General features: G+C 41.7%; 1 protein-coding gene across 10 annotated transcripts in view; it reads right to left on the bottom strand.

The window, feature by feature from the left end:
• The window catches only part of FGGY (FGGY carbohydrate kinase domain containing), a 325,601-nt gene that overhangs the window by 225,694 nt on the left and 83,421 nt on the right, over positions 1-16,486 (bottom strand). For all 10 annotated transcript variants that reach the window (XM_055725212.1, XM_055725203.1, XM_055725210.1 and 7 more), the window contains one exon: positions 12,118-12,182. The gene's annotated coding sequence lies outside the window, so the exon portion shown is untranslated. The remainder of the gene's footprint in view (positions 1-12,117; positions 12,183-16,486) is intronic.

The raw sequence follows: 16,486 nt of genomic DNA, 5'->3' as shown, positions 1-16,486 counted from the left end.
ACAAACATTTTAATTGTCACTCAAATCAGAAAGTGACTCAGCACTGCAAGGAAAAGCAAGACTAAATGTTGTGAAGTTCTGACAAACCCAGCTGAGGAATGAGCAAGCAGGAGTCCAACTTGGAAGCAGACGCAGAGTATGCTTCTGAAGAAAACTTTGCTGATTGTATTTTGGAGGGGGGTTGTCACAGGGCAGTTTCACTGCAACGTCAAATCACATGTGGACATCGAATCCAGTGCCAAATAATTCCTTGTGGGTATAAAACCAGTTGAAAAATTCCAGGAAGCCCTCCCTTACAGAGGAAGCCAATTCAAAGTCCCCAAATACATCCCAAAAAACCCACTTTGTTTCCATGTTTCTCAATCACAGGCACCTCTTTCTGGCTTCAGGGCAACTCTATCACTATTTTCAGACTTCTCATCTTTCACCCATATGCACAAGACAGCTGGCCCTGATGAACTCACCGGCCCAGCCTCTGCTTGTCTCTGGCTTGGGGTAACTTGTACTGCTTACAGAGTTTCTTGAGAGCAGCCCCTCAGATAACCTGCACACCCAGATAACCCCTGGTTCCCTTCCTGCATCTCTTGACAGATCTGTCGATTTGTCCAGCTTCTGGAGGAGACACACTGAAACCAGGAACGGAGGGGTCAGGTGAGGGGTATCAGAGATAAGGAAGATGGAGGGATCTGGGGGAGGGCAGGGGGAAAGGGAGGAGGTTATGCAGGGCCAGAAGCTGGAAATGAATTACAGTTCGAACTAGTGGTGTGGCCTGCAAACCTGAGGCCCAACACAGCTGGCAAATCTCAGTAGAAATCTCGTCAGTTTCTACACTTCACATACAAAATGAACAGAAACATTTTCCTTCCTTTGGCTAATTTTTATGCAAATAAGAGACAAGGTCCAGTTATAAGAAGCTGTTGCTCCCCGGTCCAGGTTCACATCAAGTTTCTGCTTCACAGATACCAAACCATGAACACATCGTGGCTGGGAAGAAACGCTTAATTCCAGATCCAGGCTGGAACAACAGATGAAAGCTGGCGGTTGGAGCAGCAACTGGCATAACCTCAAATCTTTAGGAGAAGCCATCAAGGGACACCAAGACTGATCTCTTCCTCTGCCTGTTGCAACACATCTGCTTGGGCCAGGATTCCAGGCCATTCCCTTACTGACAAACGTCAGCAAGCAGCGTGTGCTTTTGAAGGCTATTACATCTGTGTCCGACTCACACTCACTCCAGAGGTTCCTGTTTCATATCCTGTTCTGATTGCTCTACATTTATCACGTAAATTAATTTCAAGTACACACAGGGGGGTAAAAAAGTTGGTATGCATAAAGATTATAAAACCTGAGAATTTGTTAGGGGTTATAATAAAGCCTGGTGTCAAAACCACACTCCCACTACACAAATACACACGTACACCATGAACCATGGGTTGTATTTCAAATGAAAGTTAAGGCACAAAACCAAGCCATTTGGTTTCCAGCAACCTTCTAACATGCGCCTTTGGAGACCTCCTAACTTTCTGAGTCCTTACAAACATCACAAACTGAACGCTAGAGCCAGCAACACTTACTCCTCCCAATAAACTGCACTGATACAAGCCCTTCAGAGGCAGTGGGTCTCTGTGAGACAGGAACAGTGAGCAGTAACAGATTCAAGTGCTGGCTTCAATGAATTTGAAGGGAAACATTTCTCTCAAACAGTCAGAACATGTTGCAGAACTTTGGAAATTTTGTGTTTCTTACCTGTGGGACAGAGAAGCTTTAATTTCTAATAAACAGACCTTTTTGCATCTGAAGGCCATACTGCTGCAATGAGCATTGCTCTGACAGGGCAGACTGCCACAGCCCTTTTTGCCATCAGAGAGCTCCTGAAGGCTGTGCTGCCTATGCCTGCTATTCTTGAAAACAGAGATGGGATTACAGGCTTCTGTGGGGTGTCCTCAACTCACACCCACAGAGACTCAATGTGCAGTTCTGTGCCGACATGATTCTTCCAACGATCTACTCCTGTGCTGGGCACTAATCCAGGGAAGTTAAAAAACCCTCCCCCATGACACCCACTCAGCACTACAGTATCTGTTTCCCAACCCTTCTGATAAGTGTGACTGTTATTCTGTTCTAATATTGTCCCAAACACAACAACATGCCCCTAAGTTAAACAGTAAAGGAGGATAATTCAAACTAAGCATTTACCTGCAAACAGTTTTCCAACAAAAGGGGTAAAAAGATATCCCAGCCCAAACCCAACAGAGCATCACAGCTACTGCCTTCGGTGTCTATGATCCTCTAACAACTGTGACCATGCTAGGACATCAAGGGCTAGGTTCAGCAATCAGACTTGAAATACTTCATGCAATAAAACACCAAGTGCAGGTTGTTTGGCTCTGGTTTTCATGCTGTAGGTTACAAATGTTTTGAAAAATTTATCTGTCTTGCAATCAGTAAATAAGCAAGTCCTGAGACCCTTGATGTGGGAAATGTATTTCTCTGATAGAAATATATTCCCATACCATCACCAAAGGGAGTGTAAGTCCTCAGTGAGTAGTAATACAACAGTCCTACTGCTGTAGCCTACTCAAATTGTCTCTGCGATTACCTCTATCCACCAAGCAAGAACAGCAACACGCAGTTAGTGCTGTTTTTCAGTAACATCTGAGAACAGACCAAACTCTCCAAGTTCCTTGGTTAATGCTATAGCTTACTGGGCTAAGGCTGCGCTTCTATGAGCAATGCTTAAACCTGCTGTCAGCTCTAAAGGTGCAAGAGGTAGAGTATACCCACTTAAAAGACTTGGTACTAGCTCCTATTTCAAGCTAAACTTCATCGACACTGTTTATTTAGAAGTTAGGCTTTAGGATTCACACACATCTCCTCTCAGTCTCTCCAAGACAACAGTAAATATCTTTTTTCTTCCAACTCCCAATATGAGATGTGCCCTAAAAAAATCTCCTGGATCATTTAAATACCAACATAAGGATTCTTGCAACACAGGGAGAGAAAGAGGGGGATGTATACCACATGAAAAAAAGAATTTCTCCTGCATCATCGGTTCTCCTTAGAAACTCAGAGGAGACTGTTTTGTGTACACAACACTGTCTCTGTTACAGACTTCTTTGAAGTCTGAAGAAAGGGATGTTGCAAAAGGGAGCTCCTACAGTGTGCAGCTCATCTAGTCTGCCTTTAGGTCAACCCAGATGGAAGAGATAGGGCCCTCATGGCTCGCTTCACCTTCATCTCTCCATTTCTGGGAAGGGTTTCATCAATGTCACAGAGAAGATGTTCAAGCATGCTGCATTCTTGAAGCATAAACCCCCTCTTATTTCACTACAGACACAGCAGATCCAAGTGGATCACGGAGAAGGTTATTTGTACCTATTTACAGTACCTCACAATGCAAATGAGCTGAAGACTGAATATGCAAATAAATGCATTTGAGGAACCAAAGAATACAGTTTTCTCAGTCACCAAAAATGCTCTGCTCTTTTTGTTCTTCATTTATGCCTGTCTTTCTGTTTCCTAAAAGGAATCTTGAATAGTGCTTAAATATATATAACTGTTTCTAATGTACTATAAAGAACAGTGATGAGTTCACACTTCCCTGAACATGACCTGAAGGCTTCAAATTTATTCAGACAGGAAAGCACATACCTTTTTAAAGATAAATTATGTGACTACAGAATCAGATATAATTAATATAGTGTGTCCTCATTCTCCGAGGGGGGTGGGGGGGAGGGTGGAGATTATCACCATGAAATATCAGCCACAGATTAGATAGGGTATGAAAGAAAAAGATTAAAATGTGAATCGTGGCTCTTGTTCAGATACATATCTTTAGCGGAGTAAATTTCACCTAGTAAGTCATTTTAGCTCCATCAACAAACCACTAATCTCTGGTAATGGTGTTCCAGGTTACCGACTGAGTTGAAATACATGGGAAATGAATGAACGCAGCATGCAGATCCTGGATACCTGTATTTGTGATGCTGTTGACACAGCAGAGGCTCGGTGTGCTCCTGCTGCAGCCATGCTTCCTGTTACTATAAACATGCTCTGTTTGAAAAGGGGCTACTATGGGCACACATGTGCAGTTTATAGCTACTTTTGTGCCAACATAAATCAAGCCCAAATGCCATCTCAATGACATAATGTAAGACTTATGCTTAAGGGAGTCCACATACATAAGTGGGTTCCAAAGTAATTAATTTGAGGAGTCCACTTACTTACATTTCAATCTCACAACCAGACAGAGTGTGCCGTGGTTCCCTTGACTTTTTAGCGTCAGACTCCCCAAATTTCACTCTTCCATTTCCTTCACTTCCTCACCTTTCAGGGTCAGAGCTTAACACCGCAAAGGGAAATGAAACAGAGAAAAACAAAACGAAACAAGCTGCAAAGCAGATTAAAGCCACGTTTGACATTCAGAGGTACAGGGTTCCTTTTGCAGTTACAGGTATGAAGTAGCAATAATTTTGTGTCTACAACTCTCAGTATAAACATGTTTTTTTTAAAAAAAGGAAGTTTCCTAAATGCATCCCCACTCAAAAAATGTCATGGCTCTTTAAACATATTCTATTTAATGTTCAAGTCAGCTGTTTTTGGGGTTTTTTTTCTCCTTAGAAATGGTCTGGGAAGTAGACAGAAACCATCTTACATTTCCCTCAACTCTTACTGCTCTAAATGCACGATCTCTGAGGCAAAGGTGTTTGCAAAGCAAGCCACAGAAATATGTGCTTCTGCTTGTTAGAGAGGATGGATCTGCCTGCCAAGTGTCTTCTCCTGAGTGAGACCAAAAGAATTGCCATCAGCCTGTGGCTCTTGCAGAATTCCTGCTCTGACTGCACTGTTAAGCAACACCCCACACACCAGTCTGCTCAGAGAAACTAACTTGCTAAAGTCAGGGTCCAATTCCTTTCCCACGAAAATCAGAAAATTAACTCCTACTACCTTCTGTGGAGGCTGGATCAAATATCAGTGAAGAGACATGCAATTAGTCATGGGACAAAATGACCCATCCAGATTCAAGAGGAGAGATGTTTTATGGGAGGTAATTACCCAATTTATATATGCTGCCCTGAGTCAGTGGGCATGAGGCCATTTAGCAATTCATGGGATCAGCCTCAAACCAAGGATTCCCATTTTTTTGCAGCCCAGAAAGCTGGAACCGTTTCACACAGCCAACACGAAGGTTATTAGCTTGGTCCCACACTTCTCCCTATAAGATGCTCACAGCTCATTGGGGAGGTCAGAGGGATTACAGCACATTTTTGCAGATCCTAGTCCATTCTTAAACTGCAGTGTTTCCATATTTGTTTGAGCAATACTAGTGCAGAACCTGTCATATCAGACAGGCTGCTTCAGTCTTCATGCTTTTTAAAGAAGAGAGGATAGTGATAATGAGGACATTTCCAATGAGATCTCCTCTGGTTCATTTTAAATGTTCACCCTCACTTTCGGAAGGGATTTCACCTTTGTTTCTGATTTACTCTGATGAATGTGTAGCAAGTGCCTGGGCTGCCTCAATACTTAATGCACGTATTTCCAGGAGTTTCTATAGACATTCATCATTCTAGCATGATCGATATATAACGAAGGAATATGAGAAGCCAGTAACAAGAGGTCAGACTTCATGGACCTGATGAGAAAGGCCCAGAAAAAACCCGTAAGAACTGGTAAGAGAGCATAACAAAGCATGGCAATGACTAACCTTTCCTGTTAAATAGGTGTTTACACAGCCAAATTCTACTAAGCTATTAACCGGGCAGAAAAGAAAGACCCTCACTTCCAAGTGGATTATTCCATTTCTTCTTTCTCATTTGGGACCTAGAAAACAAAATTTCAGAAAATGATGCCGTGGTTTTGAAAACACTAATACAATTTGCTGAACACCAGTGGTTTCTTCTACAACAGCTTAAACAGACATACAACACCTCCATGATTATGAATATCTGAGGGAGGAACCAGATTTTTCGGTTTTACACTTGGAATTAATTCTCCTGTACTTGCCTTGTGTCTGAAGAGAAGTAAACAGAGGGGGGGAAATGTGGCTAAAGGAATTATTCAACAAAATCAAAAAATGCATGTGCACACTCTTACAAAAACAAAGAAAGCATGCAGAGAGTTAGGTTTCTTACGAGAATCTCCTTTATTTTAGAGGAGAAAATGTAATGATTGTATGATTGTAATGTTTACGTAAAGATAAATGAGCAGGTAGAATAACTGAACAAAGCCATTAAACAAGACTAAATTCCCAGATATGATTTAAATTAATTCATGGCCATATAGGACCCTCTCATGTCAGAATACAATTCAGTCTTCAGAAAAATCAAAATAAATGTTCAGAGTTTTGAAGGGTGGGTCTGCAGTTCAGAGGTGAAACAAAAGCAGCTTTTCAACAAGTCACCCCAAATTTAGAACCGAATATTCTTCTGCTACAAGGCAATTAGACGATTCTTCCAACCTGGAGATGGAAGAGCCCTGAAAGAAAATGCAATGCAGTAATCAGCCACACTTAACACAGTAACAAATCAGATGAGAGTGGAGGAGTTTAAATGAATGTGCAAGTAGGAAAGAAACACAGTACAGACTTGAAGCTTGTCTAATTTTTTTGAGGTTTTAGGAAAATAAATGTCTTCCATCACATCTTGTCTTTTGCTTTCATGATCATTTTGCGATTTCCAGATTTTTACCAGCTACAAAGAGAACATACTCTACTTTGCACATGATGGTATGATACCCTATGGTGACAAAATGATATCCTATGCCAGATTAGGGATCTCTCTGGTCCTTACGTATCTGTGGTTGTAACCACTAACAAAAGCTTAACAAAAAAGTAAAAGGAAGTTTGCAATAGGCAGCTATGGGCAAATCTGCCCACAAGAAGTTTCTTTCTTCTCCCTAAAAGTCAAAGCCTGATCTGGACCCTGAAGTAATACCTCTGCCTTATACCACTCCTAATTATTTTCAATCCTTGGCGTAGTCACTGTAAATACTTTCATAAACTGGATAAATGCACCTTTTTCAGGGTTCTCCTGAATTCTTCTTGGTGGTATTTTGTGGCAATTAATTTGTTTTATGATCTGGATACCTTCAAAGATGCCTTAATCAAGAGCACATTCTGGCCTCACCACAAAGCTCCTAAAATTCTTATGCATTAAGTCCAGACAAGCCACTCCAAAAATGCAGACAGGTGCCCACAGGACAGGCAAAAATGTCAGAATTTCCCCATGCCGGCTGGTAAACATGTGGCCCAGCTCCCTGCTCATCAGCTTCTGCCACAGGTCTGGGAAAGAGAAGGTTTGAATCCAGGGAGTTACTCTTCCTTAGCCAGCTCCAGGGAGCTGCACCCACCAGACACTGATCCTGGGAGACGTGCTGTGGAAGCCTACCTTCCAGCTGTCCTTGTGAACCAGCTGCTGGCTGCAGACAAGTCCTTCAGCGAAGAGTGAGGGATGAAGGAAGTGGGAACAGGCGCAGCAGGGACACTCCCTGCAGCCTCCACTACTCCCAGAAGATGTGCTTTTGGGGAGCAGGGGCAGGGAGCCTGAATTAGTGGTTTTAAAGTTGGGGGAAGAGGTGCAACAAGTCTTAGGAGTATGTGGGAGCACACAGGAAAGAAAACGAGGGAACTGCTGCTATAGATCCTTAGGTCAGTGTAATCAGCAAAGGAACACACAATAAGCCAGGAATGAAATCACGGCTGGAGCAATGATTTTGTGCCACCAATAAAATCCTATGGGCAGCAGTCATTGAAAGGGTAGGCTTAGCCCGGGTTTTTCATACTTAGGAGCACAGGCAGTCAGCCTAGCTAAAAAGCTGAGAGGATGTGATTTATGAGGACAGAGCTAGGTTAAACAACAAGTAAGGGCAGACATAACAGTCTACAAATACCCATAGGAGTGAATGTCAAGGAGTATGAGGAATTGTTTTGAACAGCAAGACAAATTTCCTAAGACTGAGGTGCAGTGGCTTGTGAAACACTTGCCCAAACAGCTGAAGTTCTGTTGGTCACGACTAGCCTGGGCAAAGCACGAGCAAAGGAAAGGCAAGGAACAATTCTGTGTTGCTGGACAGGTGAAAGAGATCATTCAAATCTGTCTCATGTTCAGATGAGTTCCACATCTCCTTCACCACAGAAGCTATCTGCAAAGTTCAGCAAGGTAGATGAGCTGGAGACAGCATTCTGGAGACATACTGCAACTGCTTTTCCCATTACAATTTTTGTGATAGCGGCAATTACAAACCTTATTTAATCAAGACTGTTTCAGGTTGATTGTATAAATGAAGAATTCACATAGCTGCTGTTGTAAAGGAGTAAGCACATAACATCACTTATAGCTAGAGAAAGACTACCCACCACAGCAGTTTTACTACTGTTAACATCAAATTTATCCTGCACAGAGGGTGAGCGTTACCTCATGCACCCTTTCTCATGCCCACTTAAGCCCCTGAAATAGCTCTTACATGGACCTGAACTTTGTTCTGTGCTGAGCACCTGCATGAAGGGTAAGATCCAGCCTAAGGTCATGTTTCAAGGAGGTAAAGATTTCAGTAGCGGGCCTACAGAACATGCCTGGTACTCCCCACATGGGGAAAAGAGCTGCTGGGGCCACATCGAGCAGGAATGCAAGGGAATGCAAAGTAAAAAGTAAAAAAACCAAAAAGGACCTTTGAATTTTGTTTATCAGCATGGCATTGCAACTGTGGCAAGGTGAGGAACAAGAGGCTACAATTCACAAGGTAGAAAGGGAGAATGGGATTGCCTCAGAATCCCTCAGATTGTAAAATTATCACCTAATTAAAGGAAATAAACACAGGTAAAGGGGAGAAAAGAGCTCCTGCATAGTCTGGAATTGTGATAAGGGGAGGGGAAAGGACTAAAACAAAGTAAATGCACAGCCACAGGCAACAAATGTAACCCTAAGATACCTTTTATCTCCCTCTTTTCTGGCAGATGTCCAATCCCCAGTCCCTGCGGAATGGTTTGTGCACCAAGGAGGATAAAGCCAACAGTTTCCTTACTCCCTCCTGCCCTGAGACATTGGATCACTAATGTGGAGCACTGCTTAACTCAGAGAGGGAACCTAATTCTCACTTAGCCCTGACTCTCCTGAAAAACAATCCCAATGCTGGTGTCCAGTGACAAGAAAGGAGAGACCAACTGTTCCTTGGCCTCTGCATGGAGGAAGAAGGTAAATTCCCTACAACTACCCCCACTGTACAAGACTTTATATTTTTTTCAGAATGCAGAAGTGAGAGGTGAAAAAAAAAAAAAAAAAAAAGAAGAGGAACCACATGTGACTCCTGTGGTGAGGAGGGGACTGAAAGAAACCCAGGAAAGCTGGCCGGGGGGCGGGGGGGGCAGGATTTTTTTAGGCTGAGCACCATTAGGTGGGTCACTTGATGGCTACGTGGTTTCAACACATGCACAGAACAAAATACACTGCTGGAGTGTCATAAAGAAAAGAGACGGATTTCAGAACAACCTAAAAACAAGCTGCAGTTTGTCTCCCATCTAGGGAGGACCATCCCAGCTAGGAAAGAGCTGACCATCCTAGAGGAAATTCTGCTCAATATCATAACAATATTTCAAAGCATTTTGGAGATTTTGGAGTTGATTAAAGAGAAATTCAGGCATAAAAAACCAAAGAAGCTGAGGAACTCTTTTTGTCAAAGGTTTACAACTGGCAGGAAAAAATGTATTGAGGAAGAAAAGCCTTGTAATTAAATCCTTAACTTGAGATTCAGGTTCTTCTTCTCACCTTAGCTTAATGCTCAAAACACATTCACAACAAGAGGTGCCTTACATATTTGTAAACACTATGTTGCTTAAAGGTATGTGATACAATATAAAATATCATAATCCATGGCATGCTGCTAGGAGGCTACAGTGGGAATAGCTGACTGACTATGCAGTAATGTCATTCCCGGGGTAGATGTATCTAAGAACATTCAGGTAGTGTCATGGTACACAAAATTGTGCCAGGGAGAGATTTTGAGTCCATTGTGTCGGTTTCTGTGTTGAGGAAGGAGAGTGTCTTTCACCTCGCTGACTTGTATGGGGCTTTTTCTCCTCAAGTTTTTTTGGAAAAATCTTGAGCAGGAAGCTAAAACAATTACCTGAACAGAGCCATAAATACTTGAGTTTCCCAAATAAGCACTTTCTCATGTACAATAGCTTCCCATGAGTGAGACTACCTTCTGCCATTCACTTTCATTTCATTAGTTTTGTGGTGTGTCACAACAGATCACACTAAAAACTGAGGTAGGACACAAATAGAAGAAAACAATCCTTACTGTGAATCTTTACTTTTGTCTGAAATCCTTTTCTGGATGTTTATGGCATCCCATAAAGTTGCTGAAACATGCCTGCTCTATTTTTAATTGTCATTTTAAATGCCAAAACCCAGAAGTCTTGCTTATATTGTATGTGAACACAGTGTCTGCTTATGTTCAAACCCTCAGGCACTTTAAATAACTCTACTGTACACAGAGAACGTTGTTCATTTTGTTTTTACAATTTTTGCCTGTGTAGAAGGAGCTCTAATGTCTTGAGAACATAAATGTATGTTCATAACCAAGGAGCAAGATCACAGCTGGAATCTACCTGAGCCTCGGATCATATTTCAGCAGTGGCATAAAGCAAAAAAGCAACTTATTTCTCTGTTTAATTTACAAGAGCTACAACTGGAACAGCACATACTAGACTAACTGACGTAACGCACAGGTGAGTGCATGTTACTGGTCCACCTCTGTGCCTGATCCACAGGGAATATCAGCCTGTTTCAGCCAGACTTAAGAGCCATTACCACTGTAGCCCTAGAGGAACCTTGTCCAAACCCTGGTGCATTAGTAAAGGTGGCAGCTGCCATAACAGCCTTCTGTGTAGGCTACAAACCTGGGACATAAAATGGGGTTCTTTTTATTGATTCCAGTCAGTTTTGTACCAAGCCTCCATTGTTCTGTCTTAAAGAATAAACCATTACATAGGACTCATAAGTGATTTTGCTTTTTTTCTTTCAAGGATTAAACAGGAGCACATCGTAATTTCCTTTAAATGCATCTATTATTCATCAGTATTCAGTAAGTTTTATTATGGGCTTAAAAACAACAGTATATATATCTTCATACTCAATTCCGATCTGCTTAAAACAAGAACATGTGTTCTGAAACTCATATTCACTGTTTAGATGTGATTGGCCATGAAAGTCACAGGGTATAATACGTGTTCCCTGAGTAAAGACAAGGACAAGTATCTGGCCAATGTTCATTTTTCACATTAGTTTGCTGTAAATAATCTTACATGCAATTTTGCCACTTCCTTTCTGTTGGAGTCTCTGCAAGTAGGTTAGCATACCAGGGCTTGCAGAAAGCCAACACACAGTATTTACAAACAGAGAGGAAATAAATTAATTTCACTGTCTGATTCAACACTGGAGGAAGGCTTTTTGCTTCACCCACCATAATAAGAGAAGGTACAATCCCTCCTCTAGTCTGGCCATATTACCAGACAAGGATAATTCTGCTGAGTTAGGGCTACAGACAAGGGGACGAAGAAAAATAGGCTTCATTTTTCAGCGTTCATCCCATACAGCCAGTCCTGTAATAGCTGTCATTATTTGTAACATGCGCAGTAGAAGCATAGATGGAGAAAGGAAGCCATGCATGTAACACTCTCTTTTTAAGCAACCATCGTTTTTTGCAATGATATGTATAAAGGTCATTTGGGGTTTTCCTTCCCTTGAAGTTGGGTTTCCTGAGAGGAAGGAGAGCTGAAATACAGGAACAAGTGGCTGCACACCATTTCCAGCACCAGTAGACCTTCCTCATCGACACAGGTTTAGGAACCACACCTGAATCTCCAGACTTGCTGATGTCCTCTCTTTAAAGGAGAGAAGATGGGGAAGGAGATGGGTGGAGAAGGTGAAGAGGTTGGTTGTGTCCTTTTAAAGGCCTTGCAAACACAGCAAAACTGCTCCCATACCCTTAAATCTACGATAAAAAGTAGGTTGCAATACAAGTGGGAAATACAAGGAAATGTTTCAACCAATAAAATGTGCTGGACTAGCATCAAACTTCCGCTTAAAAAGCTATTTATAATAAACAACAATTACTTACAGTATCATTGCAAGATCACTAGAGGACTCAGAGGTCGAAGAGTACCTGGTTCATCTGGCTGTGACCTGGAAAACAATGTGTCACATATCAGCAAAAACCACCAGCAATCAACGTATTTTTTACGAGGTCTGTTAGAACAGGAGGAAATGTTCAAACCCGGACTGCTGGGCCACTCTGTGACCTAATCCTGGTCAGAGAGAAGAAAACCTGCCATTCACTAGATCACCACTGATAAAAGAGAAAACCCTGAGTTTACTAGATAAGAACATCAGTTTGTCTGGGTTGCAAATCACTTTTAAGCCTCTAAAAGGGTTAACGGGACCCTAGAGATAACAAATACATTATGCAGCTGTGTAGGTGCTAGGAAGATGAATATAGGTTGATTTTTACAAACTTAAGCTATGCAGAGTGAGTCATAATTTGCACCTTGCGTCATTTAATAAATGGGTCTTTTGAAAGTCAACCCACTGTGAATGGGCTGCCAGCTCTCAAAAAGCCAGAACCTTGCTCACCGGCCCACAGGCTGCCTAGTTGTAGGATCAGAAAAGCTGTTCTCCCTAGGTTATAATGTGATGGTAATAATAGGATCCAAACAAACAACTATATGTTTGTGGGTTTGCTGCATCTCTCTTAAAAGGTCAAAAGGTTTCGATTGAAACAACTTTTTATTTCATGAAAGATTAATCCTTAATCATAAATATGTGTTAATCTCATTGCTGCTTCTGCTGTGCCTTGTAACATTGATTATTCAATTATGTCTCACATCCACTTTTTGATTAATACCTTTGTTAGGAAAACCTTGAAAGTTTAGATAAGTAACGTTTGCCTTTGTGCATTTCAACTGTAAGCTTCTGTGTGAAGGAAATTTTTCTATTTTGTAGTCACCCAGGGAAAAGAAAAGCAAGTGGAGGGAGGTCTACATGTTCACAGGGATCTCAGCACTGAGGAGACGGAATAATCATCTTTTGTTGAATACGAAAATAACAAAAAACAAAGTAAACAATACCCTTTTGTTCTGAACAAGAAAGGCAGGGCTTTAATAGTCTTTAAACGAGATAGAAAATTTCCATCCAAATGGAACCATGGAGTAGGTAGACATATTACAACGTTTTGGAGTTCAGTGATTAAATTTAATACTGTGCCAAACAGTGATTAGTTGATGAAGGGCGTTCATAAACAGAATAGAAACAAGGGAAGTGTGGCTCCGGTATAGCATTAGGCCTCCAGTGCAGTTTGGTGTTCAGCTTTCTACTTTAATAACAGGGTCAAATAAAAAAAAAGTTTAATTTGATTTATTTCCTTAAGGAAACTCAGTGCAATTGTAAACATAAGCTGACTGGTATATATCACTGAAACTTCAGCATTCAGGGTCAGATCCAAGAAAAGGGCTTAGGTACCAACTGAAGCGCAGAAATGTATCCTTTTCTTCAGCATTTTTCCAGCTCACTAGCTCAGTCCCCCGGCACGGAGTACTTGTACATGTGAATCCCATTACTAGACACTGAATTCTCCTAACTCGCTGTGCAGGCAACGTAGCATCCTAATTAAGACTTCTGAATCCCTGCCTCAGAGCTGGGTGCATATGTCCTTTATGGATTTTTGCCTTAGTGCATTAAAATCCCCTATCCAGCCCAATGTGACACATTGTCCTTAACACCGTACATATGAATCAAGAGAACAGGAGCACAAATAATTTTTAACTTCTCTGTGGTCTCTCTCAAGCCTACCCAACCCAGGCAGCAAGCATGTAGTGCACAGAGAAGTCAGCAGCAATACATGAGCCCCATGCATACAGACAGCAACTTCAGCAAATAGTCACTGGTTTTGCAGAGGACAAGCAAGATGGTCCCTTGGTTTTTTCAAATGAAATATTACCACCTGGACTCTGAGAAGCTACCTCTGAAGGAAATAGAATTTTCACTTCAGTTTCTGCTAAATGAACTGCTTCAACCCACCCCAGCATCTCAAGTATCGGTATCTGAGGTCTCACAAAAGACTCACATAAGTCTCACAATATATAAGCAAAATTAAACTGAGATATACGTGCAGTAGAAGACATGACAGTTCTTTTCTTCCTTTTCTATCATCACCTGTGCCTACGTTCCAAGCAAAGGCCACCATCATTCTAATTTGAAGTCCTCTTACTTTATTTTGGACCAGACCTGCTCTCATCTGCATTAGTATAAATCTATTGTCTCTTCATGGACTTTGTCCAACTATATTCTGGTGTAAGCAAGATCAGAATATTATTTTGGTGATAATTTGTGGGGTTATGCTAAAGGTCAACATTGGTGCAGGCCACAGATTTTGGTGAAATCTCATATATTTATGGGGAAAATAATTTACAGTTATGAATTATTATAATAGTAACATGATTTGTTTTTAAATGGTAACTTGTGATTGCAAATGTAATAAAAAAATAAAAGAATCTTGCATAAAATTTTCAACCCATCCATCAATTAACAAGAATTAATCACCAAGGGTGTTATGTGTGCTAAGTTAGCTGCAGCTTTCATTACAAGAAAATAAAAAAGTCTAGGAAAAATTGTCTTGGAGTCTCTATTTAGCACTTCAAATGAACGGTTGTGCAAAGCTCCTACTGGAGTCCTTGTCATGGGCAACTTCCCTGACTGCCAGAGGGCCAGGGAGCCTTTCTCAGCAGTTGGAGAAGCAAGTGATTTGCACCTTAAGAAAAATTTCAGACTTACTCTTTGCGTATGATTTGTGTTCCAGGTGGTGGTAAGATGTAAATCCTAGAGCCTTTCTCCACAATGATCAAATGCCAAGAAGTGGAGCAGTTTACTGGAACTGCAGCAGCTTCTAATGTCTTTGCAATGACAGCTTTAACTAGAACGGTACAATATTTTATACTCTGTAAAGCTGAGCTAGACCATTTTGGCAAAGAGTCTGTCTGCCTACCAAGGGTGGGGTAGGTAGTTACTATCTATATAATGACTTCCGACTGCAAGTGGGTCAGGTAATTCAAATAACTAGCCAAAACTGCCTTTGGTCGAGTCTGGTGGAAGTCTAGCCTGTAAGTAAATATGTCCCTCTGCTACAGACTGCACATCCTCTGCCATGTGATGTCTCAGCCATTTCCTGGTACTGCCACTCCAACGACTACTTCACTTCATCTCCCTCCGATTGTAACATCGGCAGTTTCACCACCGAGGCTGCTGTTACTGCACTTTCTGGTGTCAATGGCCTGCTGTGAACTGAAAAAATACCTGCTGGAAAAAACAGTCAAGCACTTGAATGACACCAAAGGCTCCTTCTCTCTCTGCCTTTGTTGTAGTGCATCAGGCAATCAGCCAGTTTGTCAGTTCTGCTTGTCCGGCTCCAAACCAAATGTTTCAGAATCCAGCCTGCACAAATAATCAGGTTTTAAAAAGAAACTGCAGCAGAAGATCAGCTTGCTGCACGTGATCAGTGTAATGCTTGGCTTTCCCTCAACCTGAGCCTGCATGCCTTACATTCAAACACGTGGACTGTGTTTGATCCTGGCATTTGGACTCAGATAAAAGGGGGTGTGTGTGTGTGAGTGTGTGGTGGGGTGGCAGATCCCAAACTCGGCAAGATGGCAGAGGCGCTGCCTTGCATGGTGGTTAAGAAATAACTCATATCTGGTTGAAATGTTACAATAAAGGTATGAAATAACTTGAATGGTAAGAAGTAACTACCAGCTCCCACAGTTCCTTCAGGCACTACGGACGGGGCAGGCTGCCCTGCCTGATGGCAAAGCTCATTTCTGTGCAAAGCAGCCTGGCCATAGGCCTGCCGCGCAGCAACCCCTGAGAGAGCTGCTGGGAAAGGACGCAGCGGTTATTGAAAAGATCCTGCAAGTATTCAGAATATAGCTGTTTGCCACAACATTTTGGGCAACATTGTTCATATTGCACCAATTCACTAAATTTTCTAGGTCTGAAAGGGAGTGGAAATTTTGACAAGCTTTGCAGTTTGTAACAACTCTCGCTAAGAAAGTCAAACTTATTTCAGCAGACTACAGTTGAACCACAAAAAGAGAGGTCCTGAGGAGCAAGGAGATCCTACAGATACAAGTCAGCAAGACCAAGAGGTGTCACCATGTTTCATAACTCAGTCCTTTACTGGAAACCAAGTCAGCAAAACAAAAAGTTGTTCACAGGCTCTGGCGGGCTTTGGATTAGAGTGATGCCTTCTGGGGAACAGCTTCATGAATCCTGGCAGTTTAGAGTAGCTCTTTTAAAACATTTCTGAAAATGAACTAGATATTTCATAGAAATATGTTATCTTGAAAAGTTTTTGCTTGTCTGTGTTTCAAAACAAGCATGTTCCTGTAAAGAACAAATGAATGTCACTATTATTCCTAAATGTATTTGTAAATTAATAT

Source organism: Falco cherrug, chromosome 12 (assembly GCF_023634085.1).
Source record: "Falco cherrug isolate bFalChe1 chromosome 12, bFalChe1.pri, whole genome shotgun sequence".
NCBI lineage: Eukaryota > Metazoa > Chordata > Aves > Falconiformes > Falconidae > Falco > Falco cherrug.
The sequence above is the reverse complement of the archived record's forward strand: the minus strand, read 5'-3'. Positions and strand labels throughout refer to the sequence as shown.